Below are 10,031 nucleotides of genomic sequence, written 5' to 3'. Positions count from 1 at the left end.
CCACATCAAGTCAAGTTTATTTGTATAGCCCTAAATCACAAGCAGTCTCAAAGGGCTTCACATAGACAAAAATTGACAATTATTCTCAAAGCATCCCCTGATCTTAAGCTCCCAAAAGGGCAAGGAAAAACTCAAAAACCCCTGCCAGGGGAAAATGAGAAACCTTGAGAAGGGACCACAGATGGAAGGATCCCCCTTTCAGGATCACCAGGTTGAAATGGATGCAGAGAGGGCACAAATACCGTTTTTCCCCGTGTATAATACGCAAAATTTAACTAATTTATTGTCCTAAAATCTGGGGTGCGCATTATACATAGGTAAAAATTTTTATTTTTTTAATTTTTTTCATTTTTTTTTTAAGAAAATCATGGTACAACAAAACCAACAACAGGACTGACCGACAAAGACGTGGAACAAAAAGACAGGGTGACATTACCAAAGACAGGAACAGAAACCAAACAGACATCATGACAGTAACACATGCAATGATCCGACGGTGAGCGAGGGGCAGACAGGACTTAAATACAAAACACGTTACAAGAACAATAGTGTGTTTGTACTGTGCTCTGGTCATTTCGTCAAAGAAGGGATAATAGTCCTCTTCTCTTCTTGACTGACAATGAATGTGATAGTTTAATACAATCAGCAAATAACAAAATGCGTATTACAGGTAATATTTTATTTCACAACACTTTGCCTTGTTCCTTTCGTCTCTGCTGTTCACTTCAAACACGCTCCATACGAACGCAATGCTCTCGTATCAGACGCTTGCTCGATCACCTGCTCGTTTGCTGTCACAATGTACCCTACACAAATCCGAAACATTTGTTGCGGCTCCGAGTCACGACGAGGGGCAAGTTTTGGTTTCCAAGGGTGTTTTTATTCCTCTTCAACGTCTCTCCCATACAGAGCCGCCTTTTTCACATGTCCGCACGTCACTTTCCTCTCTTTTCATCTGATCGCGGTGGTGCCTTTAAGGGCAGTCGGAGAAATCAACGCCAACAAAAAAAAATACATCCAGCCTAGTTAAGACCATACCAAAGACTATAAAAATGGGACCCATTGCCTCCCTGCGTGTGTGACGATCATTGGGACTTAAAAAAAAAATAAAAATAAATAAATAAAATAAAAAAAAATTTAAAAAAAAGAAAATTGGGTGCGTATTATACATGGGTACAGGCTTTTTTCCAGCATCAACATGCCATTTTTAGGGTGCGTATTATACATGGGGGCGCATTATACACGGGAAAAAACGGTACTTGTTCTACAAATACTATGGGCAAAGAACATGCCTGTGTGTGTGTGTGTGTGTGTGTGTGTGTGTGTGTGTGTGTGTGTGTGTGTGTGTGTGTGTGTGTGTGTGTGTGTGTGTGTGTGTGTGTGTGTGTGTGTGTGTGTGTGCGCACGCGTGCTTGTGTGTGTTTAGATGCATGTGTTGCAAAAAGTGACACTTTTAGTGTGTTCTTTGCAGATGTTTTTCTTGCAGGTGATGCACACTATGTAGGTTTTTCTGTCCATACTGCGAGGGCAGACCTGACACCTCTTTCTTTTTGAGCGAGGTGGTCTCACTGGCTTTGTGGCTGTGGATGTGGATGGAGTGCTTGAGGCAGGACTGGCTGCTGAGGGGGAAGGTGATGCTGATGTTCTTCTGGTTGCTGTGGATGTGGATGGCGTGCTTGGTGAACCTTGAAGCTCTCTGACCAAGTCTGCAGCAGCTCGGTCTCGGGGCACCCGTTCCCGTTGCTTGATGTGCGGCTGGACCCTATAATCTTAACTTCATTGGCCTTTGTGAGACCTGGTTAAAACCTAATGAGTTTCTGAGGCTTAACCGTTAAATGCCAAGCATTTTCGGAAAAGAGAACCCCTAAAATTCCAGCCTATTTTGAGCAATTTCACTCATTTTTCAAGGCCTACAGAATATTGTTTGCTATGGCTATTTAAACATGGGTGGTACCAAATGAAATATTAGACCTTCTTTCATTGGAAAAACAAATGTATCTACCTTGACTACCTGAAAATAGCTTGTTTTTTCTCAAATCAGCAATCTCAGAGAAAATAAGAAAATGAGGTTTTTCTATAAGACGTATTTTCTGCACAACTGTGATTTTGACTCTAATAATTCTTTGGTTTAGTGACATCTCAACAGCCTTACTCATCTATAAAACATGAACAAATATGAAAATGTGATTTTGATGGCAAAAACATTTATTTACATATTTTATAAAGTGCGCAAACAAATTTGGGGCTATTGAAAGAGACGTTTGCGTGTGTGCTCACATGCGTGTGCGTGTTTTGCTATTACAAGGGTTGTACTATGGTACAAACTACTGCTACTCTCTACGTGTATGCCAAAGGCTTTTGAAGCGGACTTCCATGTGTCGCATACTCACAGCCACCTCCTCTAAATTCGCTCCATAGTCTTGCTCTACCGCACTCACGACAAGCAATAGTTTTTTCGATTGTAAGCTGCTTGAAAGCCGATCACTTCCATTTTTCCATTTTCCAAAACTGCAATTGCCGCTCATGCCCGAGCCGGCGATGGCTTTTGAAGCAGACTTCCGTCTCTGTTGCGTACTCACACCCGCCTCCTCTAAATTTGCTCCAATGTTTTGCTCTACAGCACTCTTGATGAGCAATAGGTTGCTCATTTTTAAGATGCTTCAAAGCCATTTTCTCTTACTCTTGGACTTTTTCCTGAAAAACTCCACAACTACACTCTCCATTGTTCTCCCATTTGGACTAGGCTTATAACTTAAGTCACCTCTCCTTGAGCCAGCAGTGGTCACAGTTAACCATTAAAATTCTCTATAGGCTTGATATGAAGGGGCGAGCTGCCCGAGAGTCTCATCCGTGTCACGCGCCGGTGTCATCCAGCCACGCCACGCCAATCACCAGGAACATTCTCACCTGTCGCATGCTCATTGGGAGCACTATATTAGCGCAGCCAGCGCTACAGCACATGTCAGCTTGTCTCATGATGTCTGTGCACACCGGTCCTTGTGAGCTTGATTCCCCGTCTCTTTACGATTCGGTCCTTGTCCTGTCTGTCCAGTGCTACCTTGTCAGTCCGCAGTTGCTCTCCTTGGAGATCACCCGTCAGCCACGTCCAGACCTCGCCAGTGAGAAGTCCAGCCACCAGCTCCTTGCCCTGGCTTACCTATCCGGCTACCCACACCCGAGGAGCGCAGCCTCGCCCGTTCGCCGCTCCAGCCCTCCACCTTTCCCCTCCACAATAAAGTCTGCTTCGTTTTGCATTTGGCTGTACTGTCTGATGTTTCACAGTACAAGGTGACCAACACTATGCAGCCAGCAAGTGATCAGACGGCATTGTGTCGACTGGAGCGGACCGAGACAGCGGTCAGTAGCCTATCAGCGGACATCCGAACTCTGATCGAGGTGGGCCATCAGCAGCAGCGCCAGCTGCAGCAACAACAGTAACAGCTCGAGCAGCAGGAGATGGCTCAGGTACTCGGCACCCTCCATACCATGTCCATAAGCCATCCATCCAGCCACGTCCCACTGGCTGTTGTCGCCCCCTCCTCCACATCCAGCTCGCGATCCATCATCGAGACCAAGAGACCCGTGGATGTTCCGGAGCCTCGTCTCGGTAACATAGAAAAGTTCAATGGAGATCCCAAACATGTCAGGGCGTTCGTGACCAACTGCCGCATCGTGTTCGGTCTCCAGCCCGTCACGTTCGCGACCGAGCCAGCCAAAATAGGGTTTGTCCTGTCCCACCTCACGGGCGAGGCATGGCTTTGGGGAATGGCTGAGTATGAGCAAAGAGCCCCTGCTTGTTACTCATTCGACGACTTCGCGAGCGAGCTCCTACTGCTATTCGACCTGGGCTCGGTCACAGAGGACGCCGCCGAGGAGCTGGCTATATTGCGGCAGGGTAGTCGATCGGTGGCAGAGTATGCCCTCAAGTTCCAGACATTGGCTGGCAGCAGCCAGTGGAACACACCGGCCCTGGTGAGCACCTTCCTCCACGGGCTCACCGAGTTTATGAAGGACGAGTTGGTGTCCTACGAGCGTCCTGGAAGGAGCGATGGACTTGGCAGACCGTGTGGACCGGCGGATCCGGACCCGGCGATGCGTGCGGGAGCGAAGAGCGCCGCAAAGCCCGCGCAGCCACCTTCGTCCGCCCGTTCAGCTTCCATCGACCGCCCGCCGAGCCGATGGAATTGGGGCGAGCCCGCCTTCCCGCGAAGGAACACCGTCAACGGCTCACGCGAGGGCTGTGCCTGTACTGTGGGGAGGGTAGCCATCGGGCAGTCAGATGTCTGCACAACCCCGTGCTTGACTGGGAGGTGGGAGGCGTTCGGCAGTGGAGCGAGCGATGCCATCGCTTATGCCTAAGAGCAGCTGCCGACCCGCTCGAAAGGCCCATTCCCGGGCCTAACCCGGACATTTCCAACGTTTCAGCACAGTACCATGAACTCAAGGACGTTTTCAGCAAAGCCAAGGTGACTTCTCTTCCCCCACACCGATCGTACGATTGCGCGATCGACCTGCTACCTGGCACCTCATCTCTCAAGGGTCGCTTGTACTCCTTGTCTGCTCCTGAGCGCAAGGCCATGGAGGAGTACATCCAGGACTCTGGCAGCCGGTATCATTCGGCCATCCTCCTCACCCGCAGGAGCGGGATTTTTCTTCGTGGGGAAGAAGAATGGGACGCTTCGCCCGTGCATTGATTACCGAGGGAATCAACGAGATCACCGTGAAGAACCGCTATCTGCCTCTCCTCCGCCTTCGAGAGCCTTCGGCTCACTGATGCCCCAGCAGTCTTCCAATCCCTGATTAACGACGTTCCGCGAGACATGTTAAATAAGTTCGTGTTCGTTTACCTGGACGACATCCTCATCTTCTCCTCATCTCTCTCTGAACACATCAAACATGTCCGGGCGGTGCTGCGCCGTCTCCTTGAAAACTCCCTGTACGTAAAGGCGAAGAAATGCAAATTCCACACGTCTTCTGTCAAGTTTCTCGGCTACGTGGCGCTAGAGAGATCCATTGAGATGGTCCCTGCAAAGGGGAGGGCAGTCACGTCTTGGCCGGATCCCGAAACCCGCAAATGGCTACAACAATTTTTGGGATTTGCGAACTTCTACCACCGCTTCATCAGCAACTACAGCACCGTGGCGGCACCCCTCATCGCTCTTACCGGCCCCGCCTCCCTGTACAAATGGACAGACCAGGCAGAACGCGCCTTTGTGGAATTAAGATTATTGGTGCTTCTCTCCCCTCCCTGAAGGACATGATGTTGCCACCACTCCATTCATCATTTGGACGGAACACCGGAACCTGGAATACCTGAGATCGGCCAAGAGGCTGAACGCCAGGCAAGCTTGGTGGGCCCTTTTTTTTGACCGGTTTGAATTATCGCTCTCTTACAGACCGGCTTCTCGCAACGCGAAAGCGGACACCTTGTCGCGCATGTTCCCTGGAGGGGAGGAGGTGGAGGGGCCTATTCCTTCCGAGCTCTGTTCGGGTGGCGGCCCTGTCGTGGGAGATTGAGCGTCAGGTGGAGGCTGCGGTGCGCAATCAACCTGGTCCCAGCAATTGCCCGGTGGGTTGCCTGTTTGTCCCCGAGAACATGCGGTTATCCGTCCTTCAATGGGCACACGACTCCCGCCTCGCCTGCGGGACTGCCCGCACGAGGTTCATGGTGGCTCAGTGGTTCTGGTGGCCCGCCTGGATTACGCGCGATTACGTACGGGCCTGCCCCACCTGTAACTGCTGTAAGTCATCTAATCGGCCCCCGGCCAGGTTGCTCCAGCCTCTGCCCGTTGCCCGGCGACGCTGGTCTCACCTGTCGGTCGACTTCTTCAAGGGGCTTCCGCCCTCGGAGGGGAACACGGCGGTCCTCACGGTCGTGGACCGTTTCAGTAAAATGGCCCACTTTATTCCCCTGCCCAAACTCCCGTCGGCAAAGCAAACAGCAATAGCAGCATTCTGCTGCAGGAGGTTGTTCAGCACCATGACATCCCTCAGGACATTGTGTCAGACCATGGCCCACAATTTGCTTCCGCCTTCTGGGCGGAGTTCTGCCGGAACTTCGGCACCACGGCCAGCCTCTCCTCGGGGTTCCATCCGCAGTCGAATGGGCAAGCCGAACGTTTGAACCAGGAGCTAGGCAAGGCTCTCCGGTGCATGGCTGCTGGAGATCAGCGCGGGTGGGCCAAACAGCTTCCCTGGGTGGAGTATGCCCACAATGCCCTTCCCAGCTCGGCCACAGGTCTGTCGCCCTTTTATTGTGTTTGGTTATCAACCGCCCTTGTTTGCCCACCAGGAGCAGAGCGCGGCGTGCCCCTCGGCCCTCGGCTGTGTCCGCCGCTGTCATCAGGCCTGGGCGAGGGCTTGGGTCTCTCTCCTCCGCTCTGTCTCCGGCTTCGCTTGCCAGGCCAATAAGCATCGGACACCACCTCCGTCGTACAGCATGGGAAACTTTTTGCAAGGAGGGCCAGATTTGATCAAGTGAAGGAGCCCGGGGGCCAATAGTTTTTTCAGACTTTTTTTAACTACAAATATTTCATGCAAATATACACTGTTATAAAACAAATTTCATTGTCACAATTGTCTTTATTTTTCAAATGACAAAATAACCAAATATAAGTCACTCACGCAGATGTGAACAACTCTAAAAACACAAATTATGCCTTTCATTCTTATCTGAAGTCAGATAACATTGAACTAACTCTATGAAATACCTTAAATTTACATGAGTTTAAAATTATTTTTGCCTCATGAACATTTTAAACAGGAGTTATAAGTAATGCAAAGTTGTCTGTTATTAAAACTTAAAACAAGTGAATTTTGCTCTTGTCATTTACAATATCTTTCAGAAAGTAATAGTTTGTGTCACGTCTACAGGTTCATAATATCAACAGTATTAACATGGCCACTTTATAGCTTGCTTTAGTAATATTTACTTTTGACTCACAGCGCCGCGTGAAGAATCGCTGTTGTGATGCCAGTTCAGCTTGGAGCTGCTTCACTTTATCAGCGCGGTCACTCCCTGTTAGCTTGTCGTATGTGTTAGCATGTTTAGTCTGATAGTGTCTCTTTAGGTTGAAATCCTTAAACAAGGCAATCTTTAGAAATTAGACAAACACAATTGCCTTGATTTTCAGTGAAGTACCGTAATTTTCGGACTATAAGTCGCTCCGGAGTACAAGTCGCATCAGCCATAAAATGCCCAAAAATGTGAAAAAAAACATATATAAGTCGCTCCGGAGTATAAGTCGCATTTTGGGGGGCAATTTATTCGACAAAATCCAACACCAAGAACAGTCATGAACGAGCAACAACAGGCTAAACCAGGGGTGGGCAAACTTTTTGACTCGCGGGCCGAACTGGGTTCTAAATTTGGACCGGAGGGCCGAACCAGGAGCAGATGGACGTAATGTTTGTATGAAGTAATATAAGCGACCTGTAAAGGTCATTGCATAAAAGATTTTGGCCTTTAGTAGGTAGTAAAGCATGGATATTCCAAACAAATTTTTTGAAAACAAATGCATTTATTAACAGCATTAAAAAAAAAAAAAAAATCACTAAAAAACTGTTATCAGTGATTCTCACAAAATACGACACTGTTATTATGAATAACAGTCTCCATCACTTCAGTGCCTGCAGGTCAGATTAATGAAAGATGTTTATCTTATGAGATCACATCAAACGGTAAACATTCTGACCAAATATATCATCTTGAAGAATCGGTGAAAGCATACATCCAAATAAAGTAATCAAAACGGCAACACGGGGAGGGGTATCTGAAAATCAGAGCAGGTTTAACTCACAAACACCTGATAACAGAGGTGAGGAAACGGGAAACACTTCCTTAAAGTAAGCCTTAAGAACTTTACAGGTTAAGATTAGTCGCAAACAGGTGGTGCATCAATGTCCTTGAGCATCCTGCATTGTTTGAAAATGAGAATGGTCGCTAGTTTCAATCCCTGCTATGTGTACAAATCATATTCAAAATGCATTTTTTTACAACAAACTTGAGAGCCTCCCCTTCATTTTCAGTGGGAACAGTGTTGTTGGTCTCCCTTTTTTGCTAGTGCGTTATAGTCTGGAGTAAAATTTGTTGTGGCAATTCTTAGGAGAGATCCGAGATGTTGGTCCGTTTACCTCGATCTGTGACGGGTTGATGTTGATGTGGCTGAACGTCACGTCGCGTACGTCGAGCCAAATTGGCCACTCTTTTTTAAACACTCGGCACTGTGTCCACCTTGCTTTTCCTTGGGCGACTCATTTTAATAGAAGGATTCCAGGGGAAGATTTGTGGGTGGCTTTAGCGTAAAACTGTATCTGAAAGCTCAGCGCGCGAATTACAAGAATGCTGTCGTCACAGCCCACGCTCTAAATTCGGGACTGATACAAATAGAGCGCGAGTGCGCCATGTCCGTACGACTGAGTACGTACACGCACTTGTGAGTGTGCACCGAGCTTTCTGACACGGCTTCCGGTAGTAAATGCGCAGGCGAGCGGTTCCCCATCTACTGGGGAAACGCAGTCATTGCAGGCAAAATGACAAAAAAAAAGTTTAATAATACAAATAATTCAGGGTTGGCGGGCCGGATTAAACGGTCCCGTGGGCCGGATGTGGCCCGCGGGCCGTAGTTTGCCCATCCCTGGGCTAAACGATAGGTATGCTAACGTGACATAAACACAAACGAAGAGCTGAGAACGGCCCTGACGTAAAATTCAGAGTTATTCAAAACACTATTACATAAATAACACGTTAATAAAACCATCTGTCACTCCAATTCATTAAATCCATCGATCGTCCTTTGTCAACAACGTGTGCGCGCGACAGGCCCATATAACGATATATAAATTATATATCAAATAACTATTATATAAGCAATAATGTTATCAAACCATCTGTGTCACTCCAAATCATTAAATCCATCGATCGTCCTTTGTCAACAATGGGTGCGCGCAGCTGACGGCGCTTGCACTTCAAAATATTCCACAGGCCCATATGATATATAAATTAGATATCAAATAACTATTATATAAGCAATAGTATTATCAAGCCATCTGTGCACTCTAAATCATTAAATCCATCGATCAAATTCCTCGTCCTTCGTCAACAACGCCGCGCGTGCGCCCTGACGTCAGCCTCGTTGTTATTCCACAGATCTACTATATAACTATATTGTAGTGTTAACAAAGTTCAAGGAAAGACGTGGGTTTGGTAAACGGCTCTTTATTTAACAAAACAATATATAACTATATTGTAGTGTTAACAAAGTTCAAGGAAAGACGTGGGTTTGGTAAACGGCTCTTTATTTAACAAAACAAACTTCCAGCCGTGTGGCGGCGTGGACTTCCAGCCACGGAAGTGGAAGAGAGCTCCATAGAATAGGACTGGTTGTGCGTAAAAGCCATGACCGAGCCCCATCCACCGTCCCCGGACAGCCACCCGGCCGAGCGCCGGCCCCCGACTTCCATCCACGGAGGTGAAAGAGAGCTCGGTAGAGTAGGACCGGGCGTGCGTAAAAGCCATGTCCGAGCCCCATCCACCGTCCCTGGACAGCCACCCGGCCGAGCGTCGGCCCCCAACTTCAATCCACGGAGGTGAAAGAGAGCTCCGGAGAGTAGGACCGGGCGTGGGTAAAAGCCATAATAGTTTTTCAAACCTTCTGTGTCACTCCAAATCCTTAAATCCTTCAAACTCTTCGTACGCCGTGTCACTTAGAAACAAAGCCGCTAATGATGCCGGTCGTACGTGGGGCCCTTCGTCATCTTCGTCATCCCGAGATCAATCTTTGTGCTTTATGTAAACAACCGCCACGCCGCGCTGCTGACGTCACTTGAAATTCAAATTACAGTAATCCCTTGCTACATCGCGGTTTGTTTATCGCGGTTTCACTTTTTTTTTTTTGGGAACATTTTTTAAAAAAACCACAAGTCGCTCCTTATTATAAGTCGCCCCCCCACCCAAACTATGAAAAAAAACGCGACTTATAGTCCGAAAATTACGGTACTGTAATTCCCATTTCTCTTGAAAGCGACGACCC

This window comes from Syngnathus acus, chromosome 9, assembly GCF_901709675.1.
Source record: "Syngnathus acus chromosome 9, fSynAcu1.2, whole genome shotgun sequence".
Taxonomy (NCBI): Eukaryota; Metazoa; Chordata; class Actinopteri; order Syngnathiformes; family Syngnathidae; genus Syngnathus; species Syngnathus acus.
Note: the sequence above shows the minus strand (reverse complement) of the source record.